The sequence below is a fragment of the Diceros bicornis genome, chromosome 22, assembly GCF_020826845.1.
Source record: "Diceros bicornis minor isolate mBicDic1 chromosome 22, mDicBic1.mat.cur, whole genome shotgun sequence".
Lineage (NCBI taxonomy): Eukaryota > Metazoa > Chordata > Mammalia > Perissodactyla > Rhinocerotidae > Diceros > Diceros bicornis.
Window position 1 is genome coordinate 11,195,518 of NC_080761.1, and position 25,234 is coordinate 11,220,751.

At 40.4% G+C, this 25,234-nt stretch overlaps 1 long non-coding RNA gene across 2 annotated transcripts in view; it reads left to right on the forward strand.

The window, feature by feature from the left end:
* Positions 1-4,220, forward strand: part of LOC131419963 (uncharacterized) — a 43,232-nt gene extending 39,012 nt beyond the window's left edge. Inside the window, exons 6-7 of one of the 2 annotated variants that reach the window (XR_009223410.1) lie at positions 2,029-2,147; positions 2,264-4,220. This is a non-coding gene — a long non-coding RNA (uncharacterized LOC131419963). Of the gene's footprint in view, positions 1-2,028 lie in introns of both variants that reach the window. The other variant, XR_009223409.1, reaches the window with a different exon arrangement.
* Positions 4,221-25,234: the final 21,014 nt, after the last annotated feature.

Below are 25,234 nucleotides of genomic sequence, written 5' to 3' on the forward strand. Positions count from 1 at the left end.
TCTTTTATAGAGGGGACAAGGAAGCTGGGAGGGCTATTGTAAACAATGAGTCCATTGGAGGAATTGAGAGTTCAAAGTGCAGTGGCTCTTCATTGTCTGAGTTTTAACAGTCTCTCATTGACTGAGCTTTTTTGCTGGGCAAGAAGAGGAAGTCTTGGGGTCAGCCCAGTGGCGTAGTGGTTAAGTTCTCGTGCTCCGCTTCAGTGGCCTAGGGTTCGCAGCTTTAGATCCCAGGCGTGGACGGAGATACCACTCACCAAACATGCCGTGGTGGCATCCCACGTACAAAATAGAGGAAGATGGGCACAAATCTCAGGGCTAATCTTCCTCAGCAAAAAGAGGAAGGTTGGCAACGGATGTTAGCTCAGAGCCAGTCTTCCTCACAAAAAAAAAAGAAGAAGAAGAGGAAGTCCTTGTTCTTTCTCTTGGGCTCTGCTGTGATGTAGGCTATAAGATGTCCCTCTTTTGGCCTCCCAGCTCCATTTTAATAAGGTTTCTGTTTATTAATTTCCACACTATACTCCTGTAACAAGGAAACGTCACAAGGAAATGGGTTTTAGGAAGATTAATTCTGCTGCCCTGAACAAAGGCCACAGGCAGAAAAAATTCAACAAATAATAAATGTGAAAATGTTCTTTTTTGTTATAGTGATAAAAATAATGCGTTTTCTAAAGAAGCTAACTTTTTGCTCTATTTTCCGAATGTAAGTTTCCCAATCTTCTATTGTCTTTTTAAGAAATTGCTTCTGCAATTTTTTTTTTTTTTTTACAAATAGAAGTTTTAAATTTTATGTAATCTGAGCATTTGATCTTTTGCTTTATGATTTCTTAAGAGGATTTTAAACTTAAGAAGTCATCCTTGGTTTTAAATTTACAGACCTAATACCTTCTTTGAGTGGGCATCTGGAAAAGGATGTGTTTAAAATATTTAATGTTTAATGTATCTTGGATTTATTTTGTTATACACTATGAAGGATGAGTCTAAATTAATTTTATTTCCCTTAAATTCTTACCCAGTTATTCCTGCACAAGTTAATGAGTAGTTCTTCCTTTCTGGTGATGTCACTTTTATTTTCTAGCAAATTCTTATATAGAACGAAGTCAATTTCTAGACTATCTGTTACGTGTTATTTATCTATATATTTTTTTTCTTCTTTCACTAGTGTCTTATTTTAATTCTCATAGCCTTACAATATATTTAAATATCTAGTGTGGCTAGTCCCATCTCATATTCTTCATTCAAAATTTTCTTTGATGAACTTATCAATTTTTTCTTCTTGAGAACATCAGAAGCTAGTCAGATTCTCCAAAATTTTCACAGAATGTTAATTGGATTTTGTGTAAGTCATTTTGAGGATTGTAATGAATTTATGTATAATTCATTTATGTATGCATTTATGCACCTTTTCAGTCAACTTTTGATGTTTGTAACTATAAAGCACAGATAAGACTAGAATCAATGAATTGGTCTAAAATAATAACAAACATTGTATGTCAGTTGCCTCCTTCACTTGATCAACTTAGATGTACAAAATAGCCAAATTGAATTTAATTCCTTTTCATTTTTGCACCTAAATGTCTGGTCGAGATGTAATCTAACAATCAAGGATCTAATGACTGGCCTCAGGGAACAGAATAAAAGAAACAGTAATATACATTGTCAGTGAGTGGATTTAGAAACTCTTGAAGGGTAGTCCTACCATTTCAACTTTTATTTCAACTTTCATTTTAATTCCTTAGTATTTCAAGTGGAACCCATGATCACTTTCTCTGAGGATCTGCACCTTGGGTGTTTATAAATTTTTTTTCTCACTTCCTTTGCCCTCCTCATGCTGGTGGTATGTGTGCAGCTGGTTCTCCTGGCCTGGCTAATTCTTGATACTCTTGAATGTCTCCTGACAGCATAAAGCAGTGATCAGATAGGTTGAATGATTCACTGGAAGTTGAATCTGATCTCATTTTAGCCACGTGTAAGAGGCAACCTCCTTTGAACTAGAATTGTAATGCTGGAATTATCTGATTCCTGCAGGCCACTCTTTCTTCTCTGCCCTGGTGAATGACTGCTAAAGGAATTTAAAGCCTGTAAAATAACAATACATGTCTATTTGTTGACTTGGCCATTGAACTGGACGCCTTGCCTCCTTGCAGGTAAAATTAAAGAGAGGTATCACTGATTCAGATTTTATTTAAAAGGGCAAAGCATTTAAGTGAATTCACTCAAGTTGCTTCATGATGCAGTGGTGTCTTATTTCCCTTTAAACTAGACTTCCAGCTGTGAACCCAGATGTAAAAGCAAAACAAAACAAAACAACAACCCAATCAAAGAAATCTCTGTTTAGCTGCAAAGACTGTCGACCCGAAGAATAGAGTTGACATGATGTGATTCTTCAGTTCACTGATCTGAAGAAAAGGAATCCTTTATTTGTGGCCGGCTAAGGAAGGCCAGTTAACAAATGCAGAAAAGCTGAGAAATGGTAGGAGAAAGTGGAGAAGCAAACAGGAGAAGAGAGAAAAACTAGACATAAGAAAAGTGTTAGGAACAAAAGAAACAGCAAACTTCAGAGTTGGTGCCAATGTTGAAGAAGATTCTGGTGACCACTGTCACATTGCTGGTCCCCAGTGAGCCACATCTCCCACTATTTGCCCTGGTCCGCTCACAGTCCCTCAGTTGGGAGTGTGACATATTTTAACTAACCAGAGGTAGCAGAGTGATGCTGTATCAGTTCTTGATCTAAGCTTTAAGTTCTGCTTTTGTGCTCTTATGAGCCCTGATCTGCCTCATAAGAATTTTGTTACCTGCTAGAGCTATGTGGAGAGGCCATAGGAGAAGCCACATAAGAGGGAGAGGCCCTGAGAGAAAAGCCTAGCTGTCCCAGTGTCCCAGCCAAGCCCAGTCCCCTGCTGACCTACCAGCTGGATGAGTCCACATGAGTGACCGTTGGCAAGATCAACAGAAGAATGACCCAGCTAAGCCCAGCCCAGAGTGCAGAATTGTGAGCAAATAAAATGTTCCTTGTTTTAAGCCACTAAGTTCTGGAGTGATTTGTTATACAGCAAAAGATAGCTGCTGGTATGACAATGGAGGAGAAGAGTAGGGATCAAGACCCAGTGACTTTACTCTCTGGGACAGCGTTGTGTAGAGTGAAGACGCAGGCCTGGGACCAAAGCACGCTTGGTTCAAATCCTTACTTTGTCACTTTTAAGCTCTGTGGCCTTGGTCAAGTTATTTAATCTCTCTGGGGCTTAGTCTTATCTGTAAAATGAGAAAAATATTTCTTCCCTCACAGGATAGTTAAGAAATGAAATAAGTGAAAGTTTGGGGCACATAGTAAGTAAGTACCCACCAAACATTAGTTCTCTTCCACTTCCTCCCTGTGGTTCTCTCGCCCCCTGAGGGGGTGAAAGTGATCCAAACTACATTAACTCTGAAGGGTGGTCTGGGACCTGCTAAAGGCAGTTCTGTCACAGGTGAGTTTTGCACTGTGTGTGTGTATTTGACACACATTCATTGTGTTTATATGAAAAAGAGGTAAACTCCTAAAATACAACTGATGGATTTTTTTGAATGATGGCAGATTTTGGGGCCACCGCTGGAGTCAATGTGCATTTGTGTCTACATCCCAGACCGTCTATACCTGCTCCTCTGGAGGACCACAGTTGCTTATTAGACTAAGCGTCAGTCGTCAGGGAATGTTGAAGTTACATTCAGCTTGTTTTATTGCAGAAGGCATGGAGGCATATACTATATTGCCATCAGATTTTCATGAAAAAGCATTACTGTCTCAGTTCTATACAAAGTTCACTTAGGCAAAAATTGCACATTTTGAGACAGTGCTAGGTAAAATCTGGTGCTTGTTGAGTCCTTACCTTCATCCTAGAAGGTGATTTAGGGCCCTGGGAAGAAAGAAGTCCCATATTGAGTGTCTAAATTAAAACTGTGCTGACACCAAGTTTCCAAGCCTTCTGAGAGAAAACACACACACACACACACACACACACACACGAAAGAAAGGATTGAGGAGAAAAGGAATAAACTTTCCCTGGCCTCAGTTTCCAATCTTTAAAATGAGAAAGCTAGACTGGAAGGTTCTCCAAGGTCATTCCAGCGCCGAGTGCAGCGGACCTCTCAGATCCTGTGCCTGTGTTAGCCCTCCATGGACAGTGAGATTGACAACACCGGTTGCTCTCCAGCAAAACTTTAAATGCAGAGCTTTAATTAGAAAAACAATCAGAATATACTTTCAGATTATGTTTTTTTAAATTTTATTTTTAAAACAATTTTTCATTGTGTTTTTATTGTTTACATTTTATTTTGAAAAAGAAATGAAAGCCACAGTTTTCCAAATTGCTGCACGTGTTTCCTTACCATACAACTGCCCTGGCAAGTTAAAACAAGCTAAAACAATTTTCTAAAATGTATTTTTAATGAGAAACTTAGATCCCTGAAATTTGTCTTAAACATGTTTTTCCTTCAGACGTCTCCTAGGGCTCTAGAGTTTCCATACCTCACTGTCAAGAGCAGGGCAAAGGAATTTGGCTGAGTTTAGCAGTTACGTTGTGTTAGTCTCGCTCAAAGTTGTTTTTCTCTTAATGGCTTAGGAGAGCCATGCAAATGCTTTGATTCTATTAATAAAAGTGCCAAAAGGGAGGGTAGGTGAATGCCCATGTAATGTTGAACCTATTAAAATGGCCATATCCAAAGCTTATGCAGAGTACATTCTTACAGGGACTCTGCATAAGGGCCAGTCAGCGTGGAAAAAAGCATGAGAAAATAGGAGAGCTAAAATGAGTCTGAGAGTGTCCCTCCTCTCTCCAGACTAGGTCCCATGATTATAGTGGACATGTGTTTTTGCCCCCTCTCATGGCGAGAGGGAAAGATCACCCCAAAGTTCTGTGTGCCTCCAGAATGCTGACTTGCCTGCAGGCTTCACAGTGGAGCATGTACATTAGACCACAGTTTCTCAAACTGTCTGTGGTGAAGGACTAGTTTGCTGCCTCTCCCACACCCCCACCCACTGTGGGCTGATACTTGTGTAAAATACAATAAAAATGAATCACTGGAAAAATGACACACAAAACAAAGACCTACAAAATATAAACCTCAATTTTTTATTAGATTTAATTGTTCTGTCAAATCTTAATAAAAGTTTCCAATCATCAATTTCTATAATTATCTTGTCACAGATGGTAACAAAAATGTGGGAACAGGCACTGGTCCACATTACGACACTTTGAGTAGCACTGACTTAGACGAGACCAATAGTATTCTCTAGTTCCCAGTAATTATTTCAGGGGTGTTTTTATGACCCGAGATGGTCTCATTCACTTGAATGTTGGAACTTTAGTTGAGAGCACTGGGATAACAATTCTCTGTTTTTCCTGGCTGATGCCATCATGGGACCACAAGAGAAGTGACTTGAGAACGAGTTAACACTAAGAAAACAGAACCAAGGGATGGTGAGTCAGAAGCTGAATTTACTCCTGTATTGTGGAGAAATATAAGCCAATAAATTAAAATTTTTCTTAAGCCAGAATTCATCCGGTTTTCTATCATCTGTAGGGAAAGAGCCCTATGTGATACAGTGTTTAATTTGCATATTTTTCATGAACTCAACCAGCTTCTCTTTTGCCAGTCATCTTTCCAAAACGCAGATTTGGATATGCCATTATTCTGGTTATGAAAACCTAGCTTCCCGTTGCCCTCAGCACAAGTTCAAGCTTCCTAAACTGTCACTCAGAGTCTTTCACAATTGAGTCTTCTTCTACGTTTTCAGCCTAATTTCTTGCTACTCTCATTCTCAGGTACTTACTTTGTGTTTTAGCGTGACCAGACATGTACTTGCCATCTGTTAGAGGTTTGCTCACGTTCCCTCTGCCTGGATTGCACTTTCTCTTGCCACGCCCTTTCTGACTTCCCAAGAATAGAACCTTGAGAACATAAGGTGTTCATTATTTGTAAATGTTAAGCATTAACGCATCACCATCACTCCTGCTGATTCAAGGGCTAATTTTGAGAGTATTGGCAGGAGGGCAAATTGATGCACCTAGACATTTGATAAAAACTGCATTTAGACCCCAAAGATCTCATTTCATAGGGAGTCTAACATGGTTATACTACCAAATTCTCAGAAAGCAACAAGTTTAGACAAAGTGTGACTTTAAGTTGTTGCAAAAATGAATAAGCAAGAAACAAAAACATACATCCACACCAAAACATGTACACAAATGTTCACAGCAGCTTTATTCATAACAACCAAAAGGTGGAAACACCCCAAATGTTCATCATCTGATCGATGTGTAAACAAAATGTGGTATATCCATACAATGGAACTATAAAAAGAAATGAAGTAACCATACATGCTACAACATGGTCAACACTTGAAAATATTATGCTAAGTGAAAGAAGCCAGATGCAAAAGGCCACATATTGTATGATTCCATTTATATGAAATGTCCAGAATTGACAAATCTATGAAGTAGATTAATGCTAACCTAGGGCTGGGGGGGAATGAGAAGATTGGAGGATGAAGGCTAATGGGAACAGAGTTTCTTTTTAGAGTGATGAAAATGTTCTAAAATTGATTGTGGTTATGGATGCACAACATTGTGAATATACTAAAAGCCATTGAATTGTACGATTTTAATGAGTGAATCATTTTGTTTGTGAATTATGTCTCAATAAAATGGTTTGAAAAATAAAAAGAAAGCTTAGAGGAGCTTTATTCATAGTTGCCAAAAGTGGGAAGCAATCAAGATGTCCAAGGTGAATGGACAAATCAACTGTGGTACAGCCAGACAATGGAATATTATTCAGTGCTGAAAAGAAATATTTTCCAATGCATTCTGGAAAAGGCAAAACTCTAGAGACAGTAAAAAGATCACTGGTTGCCAGGGGTTAGCAGGGAGGATGGGATGAATGCACAGAGCACAGAGGATTTTTAGGGCAGTGAAACTACTCTGTATGATACTACAGTGGTGGATAGTTGTCATTATACATTTGTCCAAACCCATAGAATGTATGACACCAAGAGTGAACCCTAATGTAAACTATGGACCGTGTGATTATGATGTGTCAATGTAGGTTCATCGATTGTAGCAAGTGAGTGTCCCACTCTGGTGGAGGAGGTTGTGCATGTTTGGGGCAGGGGGCATATGGGAACTCGATATTCTGCTCTGTTTTGCTGTAAACCTAAAACTGCTCTAAAACATAAAGTCTAAAGAAAGAAGAAGGAAGAAGGGGAAGGGGAAGACGAGGGGAAGAGGGGCAGGGGGTGGGGGGAAGGAGGAAGAAGAGGAGGGGAAAGCAACCTCACAGGGTCCATCTTACTTGACATCAACTCCGAAGTTTTCCCTGACCCCTGTCTCCTCTCCCTCCAGGCAAGAGAATTAATTGCTCCTTTATCTGTGCTCTCATTGTGTTCTTATTCCTACTTCTTTTAGAGTTTCTTTCACTTTATTATAGTTGTTTGCAGGTCTCACCGCCTGAGCTATGACCTGCCTGAGGGCACAGGCACTGCCTTATTTTGTTGATATTTCCACTACAAATACTACATAGTAGAGTTCAATAAAAGTTTATCAATAAATGAGGGACATCATACAGCTTCTGTTTTAAATGCAGTTTTAAAGGATTTTGCCCCAGAATCTGTTCTGCAGGCTTTCTGGTATGCTGCAAACAGCTGCCTCCGTGTGGCTCATCCCAGGGACAGCGGTCAAGATGTACAAGGACTGTCCCTAGAAAACTGAGAATGTATGAGAATCCTAAACTAATGACTTGTCTCTATTGAGTCTCTTCAGATAGCAGCATATTATGGGAAGAGCTTGTGGAAAACACTCCTCCTTGGAGACAGTAAAACCAAGTGCAGTCTGAAATCTGGGACCAGACTTCTGTGGTGACGTCGGTCAATTGGGAAGATGTCATGGGCTTGTGAGGAGGAGATTTTGTTCTCTGCCACCTCTGCACGGCTGCCTGAAATGCTCTGGTGAGAGCTCTATTACAGGGCTTAGGGGTGAGATATACGTGAAATGTGTGAGGTGTCTTCCTGGAGGGGTGACGTTTTAACTGTTATTCTTCATTTATACCTCACTGAGAGTCACATGAAATATACTTCTTGAAAGCAGGTTTTAAGAGGACAATAGAGAAAAACCTATAAAGACACTGGTGCTGAGAGTGAAAAGGAAAAGGTACCTAAGAGGTGGTAGAATAACAAACATAGCTTTTCTCTACCTCCCTCATTTGTCAGCAGATAATGGAGAAAGTGAATATTCTTAGCCACACAAGTGCTTTAATTTTAGGACTCAGGCATTCTTTTTATTTTAAGAAGCCACTTATTAATATTGTTTAAAATGGAAGTGTTGAGGATGTAGGGGATTTAGTAGTCAGGGCTCTGCTACTCACTTGCTGAATGATCCAGGGAAGTCCCTCACGCTCTCTGAGCTTCAGTTTTACTCATTGATAGAGGGGGCACAATAATACCTGTCCTGCTTACATCCCAGGGTGGTTGTGAAAATCCACTGAGATCGCTGAAAGTAAAATGCTTTATAAATTAGACACATAAGTTTATTATTTGTAGTTGATGTTAGTGGAGGAAGGCTAAGTGCCATGAACCTTTCCTACTAAACACCAATGCAGTTTATTTTTGGTGGTTCAAAAAGAAAAAAAACAAAAGTTGTACCTTTGGTATCTTGTTCCTTGGTCAGAAAAAGAATCTTACTAGCATTTGGGGAAAAGCCTTTTTATTGAAACTTCTGGTAGGTTTTCACTTAAGGTGCACAATGTATGTTAAGGATATCTAGCCAACACATGCCCTTCTAAAGGAGAAAAGCTGTTCTTTGACCATCTTTGTTAATTTGTATCAGAATCTGGAGAGGGGAGACCTGCAGGGATGCCTTTCTGAGGAACCTGGTGTGTCTGAGCAGGTGTCACCCACAGTATCTGTCCCTTCTCTGATCTCTTCCAGAGATTCCTTGGCAGTTCACGAATGTGCCAGGGCCTCTCCTGTGCAGTTGTGTGACTCTTGACCTGTGCAGGGCTTTTCCCTAAAACCGCACCATGAGGTCCTTAAGGACAGAGACCACAACCTACAGGTACTTGTGTCTCCTGGTTTCCAGCAGTAAATGCTATTAAATGAAAACCTGGCTGAGGCTGCGTATCAAGGCGAGGAGGAAGTGGCGCCTGGTGGCGGATTTTATCCTCTAGGCAGGGTACCTGTTCCTGCATAATTGAAAGGAGACTCTGCTGGAGTGAAGGCTGCCTCACCCTTTCACAGGAGATCAGGTAACAGTGCTGGGCCATAGGTATCAGAGAAAGAGCATCACAGTTTAAGAAAGACATGAGAAATCAGGAGACAGGTCAGAGGACAGCTGTCATGACAATAAGGAGTTTACAAAAGAAGATGTAGGAAGAGGGGAGGGAAATAGTGGGATTATTTAGACCTGACAAGAGGAGCCTGAAAAAAGTGTGACAGGTAGTTGATTTTTGAACATGTATGGGGATGATTACATAGAGCAGAGTTTCTCAGCCTGTTTTCATGGCAAGGCACTCTTAGGAAAAGATTGTATTTACAGGGCCCACAAGGGCAATCAGATGAGGCTGCTCAAGACTAGATTCTGCCCTAGGCTTTGACACTCCAAGGTCCCGCCCTGCCACCCAAGGGCTGAGGGGATCAACAACTTAGCACAGTGTAACCTATCCCAGCCTTTGGGGAGTATATGGACTGAATGTGTCCCCTCCAACTCATATTGGAACCCTAAGCCCAATGTGATGGTACTAATAGATGGGGCCTTTGGGAGGTGATTCAGTCATGAGGGTGGAACCCTCGTGAATGGGATTAGTGCCCTTATAACAGAGACTTCACCGAGCTCCCTCACCCTCTTTTTCCACCAGTGAGGTTGCAGGGAGAAGGCAGCTGTCTGTGAACAACCAAGCAGGCCTTGCCAGACACTGAACCTGCTGGTGCCTTGATCTTGGACTTCCCAGCCTCCAGAACTGTGAGAAATAAATATTTGTGGTTTAAGCCACCTGGTCTATGATATTTTTTTAATAGCAGCCTGCACTAACTTAGACAGGGATTTGTACACCTGTAGAGGGCAGGGACTGTATTTTAGGTCGAGTAAGAAAAAGTAGGGTCCAAATAAAAAATGAAAGATTGAACTAAAAGGAGAAAGTCCTTTATTCAGGATTTGAAAATACCAGATTGGTTTGTCATTCGATATGTGACTATGGGTGTGTGTGTGTGAGTGTGTGTGTATGTGTGTGTATAGCCTGTCCTGAAAGTCTTTATGCAGTTAAAACTTCACTAACTTGAGAAAAATAAGTGCTACAGATTACCCCCAAGATCATTTGAATATTTTAATTATTTACATATATTTTATATAGTCATGTGCCACGTAACAGCATTTTGTTCGATGACGGACTGCATATACAATGGTGGTCCCATAAGATAGTACCATAGAGCCAAGGTATGTAGTAGGCTAGATCATCTAGTTTTGTGTAAGCATGCTCTATGATGTTCGCACAATGATGAAATCAACTAATGTTGCATTTTTTAGACTGTATCCCTGTCATTAAGTGACTCATGCCTGTACTAATCAGGGTGGTGGCAGGAAACAGCACACTCAAGTTGGGTCGTTTGAAAAGGGTTTAACGAAGGGACTATTTATTGAGATGAATGTGAAGTTAGTAAAAGCAACATGGGGCAGTGTCCTAGTCCTATTAACTGAGGAGAGGTGTTACAGGGTGATGGGAAGGAATCTTTATTGGGGTGGGGAGACAGAAAGAGAGAGAGAGAGCTGTATGGTTAGAGATGTCTGACAGGAAATGTACCCTTAGGAGGAGAGACAGACACCATTTGTTGACCCAACAGGGAGGGGATCAGGAGAATAAATGATCTCTCCTCCCCTTTCCTTGCCCTCTGATCTCCTGCTAAAGATCAAACCCCACAGGCCAAACCCAATTGGAAGTCAGAGAGCTAGGCAGTCTGTTGAGTTGGCCCATGCATGCCACACCTGGGCACAGAGCAGGGAAGAGAAGCGTGAAGAGTGTATCTCATGGGGCAAACAAAAGATATCCAGCACTTTTGCTCTCAAGAGGCAGTGAAATAATACTCATGTGCTTTCTTCCAGGACAGCAGAACTCAGAGGTACCCCAAGAGCTGAATTTCACATTTTTTGGCTTCCAGAGAGTGCCACCTGCTGGTTCTGGTTGTCTCAGGGGTTCTCAGCTGTTACTAATGGGCAAACCAGAGGCTGAACATTGGTCTGTTACTAGGTCACGTCTGTCTATTGCAAGAACTGCTATGCTAGCTGAGGCCATGGTGCCCTGGAAACCTGAAGATGCTCCGTGAGGCACTGCTTCCTGCATGAGTTACTATAGTGACCCAAGTCCAGATCACCCCCAGGTTGAGGACAGCCTGCACTGTAAGTCTTGTGCAGTAAGGGTGGCTGTGGAAAGGCTCCTGTATACAGCTGCCCATTCGATAGGGGTTAAATGGGGTGCAGTGGCTAACACCTTCTCTTAATGCACACAGGCACTTCCCTGGGAAGCAAAGCAACTACAGGATGGCTGGATGGGGTAGATAGTCCCATACAAAGTGCCTCACAGATCTGACATGTCTCATTAAGAAGAGGATATGTCTGTACCTCTTCTCTTCCAGAAGAGTCCTTCATCTTGGTTTAATTTTGAGAATTCAAATAGATGCATGGGAGAGCTCCACAGACCAAATCCCAGGTCTTAGCCAAGTCCCAAAGTAGCCTGTTACACATTCTCCTGGAAGTAATGGCTGTGTAATTGCTTCACATCTTCATAACTAAAAAGGGCCACTTGAAGAACAAGGTTTGTCCAAAGGCAAAATGATTTCTGCCATCTCAATAGATGCATAAAAAGCATTTGACAAAATGTCATATCTCTTCATGATCAAAATACTTGTCAAACTAGGAATACAAAATCCTCAACCTGATAAGGAGCATCCATGGAACCCTACAGTGGACATCCTACTTAACAGTTAAAGTCTGCATGTTTCCCCATGATCAGGAACAAGCGTGGATGTCTGCTCTCACCACTTCCATTCCACATTGTACCAGAGGTTCTAGCCAGGGAAATCAGATAAGAAAAAGAAATAAAGGCATCCAGATTGGAAAGGGATACATAAAGCTATATTTCCAGATGACATGATCTTGTATATAGAAAATCCTAAGGAATGTACAAGGACTCTATTAGAGCTAATGAATGAGTTCAGCAAGGTTGGAGGCTACAGATCAACATGCAAAAAACAATTATGTTTCTATACACTAGCAATGAACAATCTGAAAATGAAATTAAGAAATATCTCATTTACAACAGCATCACAAAGAACAAAATAATTAGGAAAAAAATTAATAGAAGAAGTATGAAACTTGTACTCTGAAGATGTATATATGTGATATGAGAATTGAGAACATTCATCCTCTGCTGGAAGAAATGTAAATTAGTATCACCAATCACTCTCAAAAGACAGTTTGGCATGATGGAGTAAAACTGAATAGGCACCTACCCTGCAATTCTGCAATTCCATTGCTAGGTTTACACATGAGGACATATGTACACAAATGAGCAAGAAGTTGCGTTCATAATAGCCCCAAGCTGGAAACAACCTGCATATGCGTTAGTGATGAGGTGGTTTAATAAATCATGACATTCAAACAATGGAACACTGTATAGCCAATAATATGAGTAAAATACAGCTACAAAATCATATCAAAATCATAATTCTGATTAAAAGAATTAAATCTACATAATTCCCATTTACAGAAAGTTTAAAAACAAGAAAAGTAAGGAATACATTTATAGTCTAAGGATATATACACGTATAATAAACTATGCAGAAAAGCGAGAGAATGATTAACCTAAAATTCAAGTAGAAGGGTGTTGGAAGGGGCACAAGATATCTCCTAGTGAACTGGTAATATTCTATTTCTTAATCTAGATATTGGATAGTGGGATGTTTCATTTTATGTATCATTTGACAGGACTAAGGGATGTCCAGATACCTTGTAAAACATTATTTCTGGGTGTGTTTGTGGGGATGTTTCCAGAAGAGATTAGAATTTCAATTCATAGAATGAGTAAAGCAGATGGCCCTCACCAATGAGAGTGGGCATCATCAAGTCCTTTGAGGGCCCAAATATACAGTAGTCCCCCCTTATGTGTGGTTTTGCTTTCTGAGGTTTCAGTAACCTGAGGTCAACTGAGGTCCAAAAATATTAAATGGAAGAAAACAGAAATAAACAATTCATAATTTTTAAATTGCATACCATTCTGAGTAGTATGATGAAATCTCACTCAGTCCTACTCCATCTCGCCAGAGACGTGAATCATCCCTTTGTCCAGCATATCCATGCTGTATACACTACCTGCCAGTTAGTCACTTAGTAGCCATCTTGGTTATCAGATCGACCATTGTGGTATCACAGTGTTTGTGTTCAAATAACCCTTATTTTGCTTAATAATGATCCCAAAACACAAGAGTAGTGATTCTAGAAATTTGGATATGCCAAAGAGAAGCCATAAAGTGCTTCCTTTAAGTGAAAAAATGAAAGGTCTAGACTTAATAAGGACAGAAAAAAAATAATATGCTGAGGTTGCCAAAATCTTCATTATGAATGAATCTTCTATCCAGGAAATTGTGAAGAAGGAAAAGGAAATTCATGCTAGTTTTCCTGTCACACCTCAAATGTGTATGTATAGGAAAAAATATAGTATACATATGACGTTCGATACTATCCATGGTTTCAGGCGTCTGCTGGGGGTCTTGGAATGTATCCCCACTGATAAGGGGGAACTGCTGTAACAGAAAGGCAGAGGAAGGGCAAATTCCTTCTCTCTGCTTGGGGTGGGACGTCTAACTTCTCTTGCCCTTGGACTTTGGTGCTCCTGGTTCTCAGGCCTACAGGCTTGGACTGGAACTACACCACTGGCTTTCCTGGGCCTCCAGCTTGCAGACTGTGTATCGTGGGACTTCTCAGCCTCCATAATCATGTGAGCCAATTCCTCATAATAAATCTCCTTCTACATATCTATACATATCCTATTGGTTCTGTTTCTCTGAAGAACCCTGACTAATACAGATACAAAGGTGTTTATTTTGTTTTTTCACTTTAAACTGTACAAATACATTTTATGTACTTCTATATGTAGGATACATCATGCACACACACAATTGGGATCTTATCTGCTAAATAAATCTTGACTTTCATCTCCTCCAGCTTCATTTACTCCTTAACTGGCTGCTAGTGTTTCTGCTGACATTGCACCTGAGGGTAACTGTCTCTGACACCAATGACATTGCACAATACTCCTTCATTGGTGTTAGTTTTTGAATACTTGCCACTGAATAAGAATTACATTTTAGTTAAAAAAATTAATTCCACTTTAAGATAAGCTAAAGGATATATTTGTTTTATATTTAGCATCTCTTTGTCTCCTCTACCAGTGGCCAGTTGATTCAGGCAATACTTAAATGATGGCATGCATTACTTATTTTATTTATTTTCATTTAAAAGTACTCCAGGTACATTTTCTCTTACCTTTTGATCAATGCAATAATGATGATAGTTTTTACAAATACAAATTCTCCAGATAACTAAGCTTATCCTCCAAATTCTCCTTCAATGGGAGATACAGTTATACTGCATAACTCATAAAAATAGCCTCCTCTTTAACCTCTTGAAGAAAAGTTAGTTGACTGTTCTTGGGTTAATTCAAAGTGTGCCAGCCTTTCAAAACTTTTGCCCACGTGATATACACTTTCTAAATTTTCTTTAAGAGTGTGTTCTTCTAATTCAATGAAAATTGCTGAGTTGCTCATCATTTCGCTCCTCTCTCTTACTCTTTGTCAGTTCTTCTCCGTAATAAACTCTTAGTAACCCTGAAAAGCAGGGGGATATGAGTTTCAGCCTAGTCCATCTTCCTTGTTCAGTGAGGGTCAGGATTAGTATCACCCAGTGAATTGGAGTATACTAAGCCTTCAACAATATCAGTAGGCTGTTTGCAATTGCAACTTCTTATTCAAGATTTAGAAAATATGTCAGGATATTTCACTGCCCTGGGTCATCATTATGAATATCAGTGATCATCACATAGGATATTAGTTATCTATTGCTGCATTATAGATTATGCCAGATTCTGGGAGTGTCGTCAGCATTGTGGCAGAGTCTAATTAGAGTCCCTTTGTCTCTCTCCTCTAAATTACAACCAAACAGACATCCATTGACCAACAGAGGATTCCCTACACAACACAACAGGACACCTAATAGATTCAGGCAGCTGTACATCTGAAGGTGGGTGGATTGGACCCCTGGGAACAGTGGAACTAGGGAAGCAGCCCTCCTTCTCCCCCAGTGGCAGCAATGCAAGGCGTGGATCCTCACCCAGTGGCCCACTCAACTGTGAGTAGAGGTGGGGATGGCCTGGCCCTGTGCATCCAAATGCCCGTAGGGTGGCAGCAGCCCCACACACTTGTGAATGCCTGTGGGGCAGCAGAGGCAGCTGGCAGTAGTCCCTGTCAATGCAAATACCTTTGGAGTGGTGGCAGACCCCCCCTGGCAATGTTCAGTGGAGTGGCAGCAGTGGTGGCTGCCCAACCTGCACAACTGCAAGGAGACAGGGTTGGAGCACCATCCCCAGTACCAGCACCCTGACACCAACTTTACTAGCAGCAGGGGCTGCATACAAGTCTCTGAGTTCCCAGGCCCGCCCTAGTGACAGAAACACCAGTGAACCCAGCACACCCAGTCAATGGGGGAACAGCAATGCAGGTGGTGCACAGGACAACAACATCTGAGCCCACAGAGAGCCAGTGGAGGAACACTTGACCCAGGCGACCAGAACCAAAGTAACCAAAGCTGTATCCAAATAGGAGAAGGTGATTACTACCACAAGTGCACCAGCAGAGGATCAGTTCATCAAACACCATGAAGAACTACAGGAACACAGCAGAACAGAAGGAAAATGACAACTCTCCAGAAACCAAATCTGAAGTCACAGAAGATTACAATCTAACTGACAGAGAATTCAAAATAGCTATTGCAAAGAAACTCAACAAGTCACAAAAAAAAAACCCAGAAAGTTCAATGAGCTCAGGTATAAAATTAATGAACAGAAGGAATACTTCACCAAAGCATTTGAAGCTCTAAAAATAACCAAACAGAAATTCTGGATATGAAGAACACAATGAGATAAAATAATGTAGAAAGCATAAAAAATAGAGTAGACCTTATGAAGGAGAAAATTAATGAGCTAGAAGATAGAAACAGCAATGATCCAGGTGGAGAAGCAGAGAGAACTAAGTTTTTTAAAAAATGAAGAAGATCTTTGAGAAATAGCTGACTCAATTTGGAGAAGTAACATAATGATTATAGGTATCCCAGAGGGAGAAGAGAGGGAGAAAGGAGCAGAGAGCTTGTTCAAAGAAATAATAGTTGAGAACTTCCCAAAGCTGGAGAAGGAACTGGACATGCAAGTGCATGAAACCTACAGAACTCCTAATTACATCAATCCAAAAAGACCTTCTCCAAAGCATATAATATTAAAACTGTCAAAAGTCAATAACGAAGAAAAAATATTAAGGGCAGCAAGAGAGAAGAAAATAACCTACAAAGGGATCCCCATCAGGCTTTCAGTGAATTTCTCAGCAGAAAGCCATAGGCTAGGAGAGAGTGGAATGATATAGTCAAATACTGAAAGACAAAAACTATCAGTGAAGAAAATTCTATACAGTGAAATTATCTTTCAGATATGACAGAGAAATAAAAGCTTTCCCAGACAGACAAAAGCTGGAGGAGTTCATTGCCACTAGACCAGTCCTACAAGAAATGTTGAAGGGAACCCTCTTACCTGACACAAAAAGTCAAATATTTAAAAAGCTTTGAATGAGGAGATAAATGGACAGAGAAAATCAGAAAATTGCATCTCTATATCAGAATAGGTTAGCAAACACTTAATTATAATAAACATAAAAGATAAAGGAAAAGAAAGCATCAAAAATAATTATAAACACTTCAATTTAGTCACAAACTTACAACACAAAAAATAATAATTTGTGACAACAAAAACATAGATGGGCAAGAAGAAAGGGATAGAACCTGCATAGGCTAATGGAGATAAGAGGCTATCAGAAAAAGGACTATCTCATCTATGAGATCTTTTATACAAACCACAAAACAAAAAATTAGAGCAGAGTCACAAATCATACATAAAGAGAAAACTCAGAAAACCATCACAGAAAACCACCAAACTGAAATAGCAGACAGAAATACAAGGAAAAAGCAACAATGGAAATATAGAACAACCAGAAAACAAGAGATAAAATGGCAGTATTAAGACCTCCTGTATCAATTATCACTCTAAATGTAAATGGATTCAACTCACCAATCAAAAGACGCAGAGAAGCTGAATGGATTAAAAAACAAGACTCAATAATATGCTGCCTCCAAGAAACACATCTCACCTCTAAAGACAAACATAGGCTCAGAGTGAAGGGATGGAAGATGATACTTCAAGCAAATGGCAAGCAAAAGAAAGGGGGTGTAGCCATACTTATATTCAGATAAAGCAGACTTCAAGATAAAAAAGATAATGAGAGACAAAGATGGGCATTATATAATAATAAAAGAGACATTGCACCAAGAGGACATAACACTTATTAATATATATGCACCTAACACAGGAGCACCAAAGTGTATAAAGCAACAGTTAACAAAACTAAAGGGAGAAATTGATAGCAACACAATAATAGTAGGGGACCTTAACACCCCACTTATGTCAAGGGACAGATCATCCAGACAGAAAGTCAGCAAGGAAACAGTGACCTTAAATGAAACACTAGACCAGATGGACTTAATAGATATATATATAGAACATTTAATCCATGAACAGCAGAATACACCTTCTTTTCAAGTGCACATAAAACATTATCAAAGATAGACCATATGTTGGGAAACAAGGCAAGACTCAATAAATTTAAGAAGATTGAATTCATAGCAAGCATCTTTTCAGACCACAGTGCTATGAAACTAGAAATCAACTAAAGGAAAAAAGCTGGGAAAGGCACAAATATATGGAGACTAAATAACATGCTACTCAACAACCATTGAATCAATGAAGAAATCAAAGGAGACATCAAAAAATACCTGGCGGGGCTGGACCGGTGGCCTAGTGGTTAAGTTCAGCATGCCCCACTTCAGCGGCCCATGTTCAGTTCCTGTGCGCAGACCTACACCACTCGTCAGCCATGCTGTGGCAGCGATCCACATACAAAATAGAGGAAGATTGACCACAGATGTTAGCTCAGGGCAAAGCTCCCTCAGCAAAAAAAAAAAAAAAAAATGCCCGGAGACAAATGAAAATGAAAACACAACATACCAAAATTTATGGAATACAGCAAAAGTGGTACTAAGAGGGAAATTTAGAGGAATACAGGCCAACCTCAAAGAACAAGAAAAATCTCCAAAAAATGAGCTTACAGTATACCTAAAAGAAATAGAAAAAGAAGAACCAACAAAGCCCAAAGTTAGTAGAAGTCAAGAAATAATAAAAATCAGCAGAAATAAATAAAATAGAGACTGAGAAAACAATGGAAAGGATCAATGAAATTAAGAGTTGGTTCTTTGAGAAGATAAAGTTGACAAACCCTTAGCCAGACTCACTAAGAAAAAAGGAGTTAGGACTCAAATAAATAAAATCAGAAATGAAACAAGAGAAATTACAACAGACACCACAGAAATACAAAGGATTGTAAGAGAGTACTATGAAAAGCTATACCCCCAGAATCTTGATAACTTAGAAGAAATGGATAAATTCTTAGAATCATACAACCTCCCCAAACTGAACCAAGAAGAAATAGAGAATCTGAAGAGACCAATCACAAGCAGAGATTGACAGTAATCAAAAACCTCCCAAATACAAAAGTCCAGAACCATATGGCTTCTCTAGTGAATTCTACCAAACATTCAAAGAAGAGTTAATTCCTATCCTTCTCAAGTTATTCCAAAAAATTGAAGAGTACAGGACACTTCCTAACTCATTTTATGAGGCCAACCTTACCCTGATACCAAAACCAGACAAGGACAACACAAAAAAGGAAAATTACAGGCCAATATTGCTGATGAACTTCGATGCAAAAATCCTCAACAAAATATTAGCAAATTGGATACAACAATACATTAAAAGGATCATACACCATGATCAAGTGGGATTTATTCCAAGGATGCAGGCATGGTTCAACATGCTCAAATAAATCAATGTGATACACCACATTAACAAAATGAAGAATAAAAATCACTTGATCATCTCAATAGATGCAGAGAAAGCACTTGACATGATCCAACATCCATTTATGATAAAAACTCTGAAAAAATGGGTATAAAAGGAAAGTACCTTAACATAATAAAGGCCATATATGATGAACCCACAGGCAACATCCTACTTAATGGTGAAAAACGGAAAACCACTCCTCTAAGGACAGGAACAAGACAAGGGTGCCCACTTTCACCACTCTTATTCAATACAGTATTGGATTTTTTAGCCAGAGCAGTTAGGCAAGAAAAAGAAATAAAAGGGATCCAAACTGGAAAGAAGTAAAACTCTCACTGTTTGCAGATGACATGATTCCATATATAGAAAACCCTAAAAAATCCACCAGAATACTATTATAAATAATCAACAACTACAGCAATGTTGCAGGGTACAAAATCAACAAACAAAAATCAGTTGCATTTCTATACACTAATAACGAACTAGCAGAAAGAGAAGTCAAGAATACAATCCCAATTATGATCACAACAAAAAGAATAAAATACCTAGGAATAAATTTGACCAAGGAGGTGAAAGACCTATACACTGAAAACTCTAAGACATTACTGAAAGAAATTGAAGACACAAAGAAATGGAATGATATTCTGTGCTCATGGATTGGAAGAATAAACATAGTTAAAATGTCCATATTACCTAAAACAATCTGCAGATTCAGTGCAATCGCAATCAGAATCCCAATGACATTCTTCACAGAAATAGAACAAAGAAACCTAAAATTGCTATAGAACAACAAAAGACCCCAAATAGCCAAAACAATCCTGAGAAAAAAGAACAAGGATGGAGGTATCACAATCCCTGACTTCAAAATATTCTACAAAGCTATAGTAATCAAAACAGCAGAAAAACAGATGCATAGATCAGTGGAACAGAATTGAGAGCCCAGAAATAAAACCACACATCTGTGGACAGCTAATCTTCAACAAAGGAGGCAAGGACATACCATGGAGAAAGGACATTATGGTAAGTGAGATAGGTCAGACAGAGAAAGACAAATACTGAATGATATCACTTATATGTGGAAGCTAAAAAAGTTGAACTTGCAGAAACAAAGAGTAGAATAGTGATTACTAGGGGCTGGGGGTGGAGGAATTGGGGAGATGTGTTAAAGGGTACATACAGTCTTACAACTAGAGGATGAATAAGTTCTGGAGATCTAATGCACAGCAGACTGATTACAGTCAACAATATTGTGTCACATTCTTCAAAATTGCTAAGAGACTAGATCTTAAATGTTCACACCACAAAAAAAAAAAAAGATAATTATGTGATGTGATACAGGTGTGAGCTGAAACCACAGGAGTAATCATATTGCAGTATATAAATGTATGAAATCAACATGTACACTTTAAACTTACACAACATTATATCAATTATATCTCAGTGAGAAGAAATCAGGACTCGAGTTAGAGAGGTTTGTTTCAGCGTGGGTTGAGCTGACAGGTGAAGTGGGAGGTTAGGGTGGGGGAACACCTTTCCTTCCCACCCCTCTACAAGATAAAGCATTCTGCACACCAGGGATTCAGGTGCCCCTGCCATTCATTCGGTGTTACCAGAAGGACCTATATTTTCCCTTTCTTGTGCAGTTTTTCTCATTATCTTCAACTCTGTACTTTTTATTGCATTTTGATCACTTTCTGTCCATGATGATTGACATTAAAGAACAGCTAGCCTGTTCTTAATTTTTTTCAGAACATATATTCTTTCTCTTCATATATACTTTACATCTCTCTGTTTTCACATATTTAGGGAAATTCCAACCATACACAGACTATTGAATTGTTATGGGGAAGTAGAATCATAGACATTTGTGCTAGAAGGGCCTTGTGAATCATCTCATCAAAATCCTCATTTATGAATTAGGAAACTGAGTCTCAGCTCCATGAAGTGACTTGAGTTGATGGCAGAGAAGAGACCTGAGCCCTGTCTCCTGCTGCCATGTCCGGAGCTTTTCCTATGATAGCAGGTTCTTCCCTAATACAAATTTAAGGCATCCGGGAAAGTCAGAAGAGGCCCGTTGGGCCAAAGGTTGAAGAAATAAGGCTTTAACCTGAGAAAGCCAACTCCAGATAATTGAGAATGCTGAAAAGGTGATATTTTGGTCTGGCTCATTCAATCAACAAATATGTATTGAGCACAAACTGTGTGCTAGTCATGATGTTCGATGCTTGGCGGGTAGAGTAGGGAACAAAACAAATGTGGTTCTTGCCCTCAAAGATCTTACAAACAGGTGGAGAAGGCAGGTCTATGCAGATCGTAACACACACTGTAAGCATTTTCCTTCACACGAAGGAAGACAATGGGGTGCCGTAACAGAGGGACTTAGTTTGGATTTGGGTGGAGTAAGAAAGGCTTCACTGACATTTTTAGCAAAATCTTAAGGGTAAGAGGAGTTATCCAGGCAAAGAGTAGGAGGAAGAGGATCCTAGAGGGAGGGAGGAGCAAGTTCAAAGGCCCTAGGGGCACGTGCAGAGTCCCACTGCTACCACCTCGACTGTGGTCACCCTGACCTGAATATGCTACAAGCTACTTTAGCAGTGGACCTTCAGGGCTGGTGGTGCAGAAGCCAAGCAGCAAGATTTTTGCTATGTTACCCTGTGCTCCAGGCCATAGCCAATTGGTCCGGGGTGGACCTGGATCCACACTGAGCCGATCACGTTTTCTCTCCTGGGAATTTGGAATCTGGAACTGAACCTGGAAAGTACCCAGGCCGGTTGGGTGAATGGCAGTGCCCTAGAGCAGAAGGCCTCCTGCTGAGTATGCTTGAGCTGTCCTGGTGCAGGCCTTTTTCAAAGCCTTAAGGTTCACCTCTTCCATCAATTCTGTGAGCTATCCCATTGTGTTTTCCTGTTGGTTTAGATTAGGTTCAGCTGCTTGTAACAGAGACTGGAAACAACAGTGGCTTATATAAGGCAGAGGTTTCTATCTCCTCGTGTGGAAGACATTTGGAAGTAGGCAGTGCAGGCTGATGTGGAAGTTCCCATGTTCTTCGGATGCTGAGGCTCCACCGTAGGGGTCATGTAATAATAAATGTGATAACACATGTAAAGTTCAGCCCAGAGTTTGGCACATGGCAAGTGCTCAATAGTTGTTGGAGACTATGGTCATTCATACCAACTTCACCCAATGACAGCCTGACTCTTGTCTCTAAATGTTGGGGTTCCTCAGGATTCTGTGCTGGGTCATGTTCTCTTCTCTTTCTTCCCCTCCTCCAGTGCCATGCCTTTGTATGCATACAGAGACACAGATCCCCAGTGTCCCCACTTTGCTCATCCCCTTGCCAGCCCTCTAGTCCAAGCTACCTGGTCTCTCCCTGAATTACTGCAATTGCCTCCTATTGCTCATCCGACTTCCACTCCTAAGATATCCTGCTCCTCCTGAGCCCCAAAATCCATGGCACACCTGGCACTCAGAGGATCTTTTACAATTAAACCATCCCTCTTGTGCTCAAGAGGCTTCAATGGGGAATCATCACACTTAGAATGAAATCTAAGCACCTTAACATTGGCTACAAAGTACAATGCTATCTGGCCCTTGCCCAACTCTCATCTTGGGCTGCATTCCTTCTTTGTTGCTCTGCACTGGCCTTAGTTAAATCCCTGTAACTGATCAAGTGCATTCCCTCCTGGGCCTTTGCATGTGCTTCTCCCTCTGACTCGAACGTTCCCATTGCCACCCTTCCCCCCTCACTCCTCTATTATGAGAGGTTCAGGGGATTTGATCAGAGACGTAAAAGAAACTTTCCACTCCAAATGGACTGAAGGTATATTTTATTATATAGAGGAGAGTAAAGGTGATATTCCCCAAACAGATCCAAATAGGTCATATAATAAGAGGGAAAAACATCAGATTGATCGGAAAGGGAAACACCAGATCGACTGAAGGGAAATGACATAAATCAACCGGAAAGAGAAACACCAGGTTGACCAAAAAAAGAACACATCAGATCGGTTACTCACAACATCCACGCCCCACTGCCGGGAGAGTCCCTTCAATTGACACGACTGGGCAGGAATCTCACGTCCTGGGCAAGGCGTCCCTTCCACAGGTGAGACTGTCACCAGGCCTCGGTTTCAAGCAGGTTTATATAAGCAGTTGCAGAGTTTACAGAGCAAGCATTTAGTGTTCCCATGCACAAACGGTTATCAGTGGCATACGTGCACTGAGCCTCCTGGCTATCGTCCCAGCCTGGCTGTTGTGTACATGCATTGTTTTCCCTGGTTATTGTCCCAGCCTGGCATAGATGGCCAGTCTGCCCCAGGCTGTGATGCCCAAAGGACCTTGAAATTCTTACAAATTGCAACTATCTCTGTGGGAGAAAGGCCACCATGAGGGTGGCCTTAGGTTGAGAGTGAAAGGAAGAGTGAAGCGACCGTGACTGAACAAGAGTGAGTGAACGTGAATCATCTGACAGAGGGCTCGGCCTCAGGGGAGATAGACAAGTGCTGACTCACTGGCCTTATCTTCTGTGCTGGCACAATTAGCCTGCTGTAATTACACGGTATGTTAAATAACCTGGATCCTTAATAGAAAACACTTCATTTAAAATTTCGATTCTTTAGTTGTGTGGGGGAGGTATGTTATCATGAGCCCATAAGAACAAGGGGGTAGATGCTGAGAAAGAATTTTCTGGAAGTAGAAACGTGGTTCTGATTCAAGAAGAGCAGTTACAATTTTGTGGCAATCTTATTTAGGAAAAAGGAAACCTGAGAAGAATTATTATGCAAGTGAAAGGCTTCTTTGTTCAAATCTTGAATATTTTTTGACATCCAAGCAAGGTGACTGAATTTCTTCATACTCTTACTGGTTGGATGTAAACCCTCCTCTCTCTCCTGAATGGCAGGGATGGGATGCAACAGATCTAAATGAAACCACCAGCTTCTTTCACATCGAGATCAGGAAACACAGTGAAAAAAATTGTGAAAAGATAAGCTTGTCTTTACTTTTTAAAGAAAATTGTAGTAAAATACACAAAAAATTTACCATTTTAACCATTTCTAAGTGTACAGTTAGGTAATATTAGGTGCATTCACATTGCTGTGCAACCAATGTCCTTTCCATCTTGCAAAACTGACACTCTGTACCCATTCAACAACAACTCTGCACTCCCCCCAGCTCCCTTCAGCCCCATTTGACTTTCTATTTCTACAAATTTAACTACTTTAGATACCTCATATAAGTGGAATCACACAGTATTTGCCCTCTTGTGACTGGCTTATTTCCTTGGCAGAATGTCCTCAAGATTCATCCATGTTGTAGCATGTGACAGAACTTCCTTCCTTTTTAAGGCCAAATAATATTCTTTGAATGTATATACCACATTTTGTTTAGCCATTCATCTCTTGATGGACATTTGGGTTGCTTCCACATCTTGACTATTGTGAATAATGCTGATATGTACACGGGAGTGCAAATATCACTTCGAAACCCAGCTTTCAATTCTTTTGGATATATACCCAGACGTGGGATTGCTGGATCAATGGTAGTTCTATTCTTAACTTTTTGAGGAACCTCCATACTGTTTTCCATAGCAGTTGCACTATTTCAAAGTCTCACCAACAGTGCAGAAGCACTTCTTTTTCTCCACTTCCTCACCAACACTTGTTTCCTTCTTTCCTTCCTTCCTTGCTTCCTTCCTTCCTCCCTCCCTCCCTCCCTTTCTTCCTTCCTCTCTTTCTCTCTCTCTTTCTGTCTTCCTTTCTCTTTCTTTCCTCCTTTCTTTCTTTCTCTCTGTCCCTCCCTCCTTTCCTCCCTCCCTCCCTCTCTTCCTCTCTTCCTTCCTTCCTTCTTCTCTCTTTCTTTCTATCTTGATAGTAGCCATCCTAATGGGTAGGAAGCAATATCTTGTTGTGGTTTGGATTTGCATTTCAGACATTATCAGTGATGTTGAGCA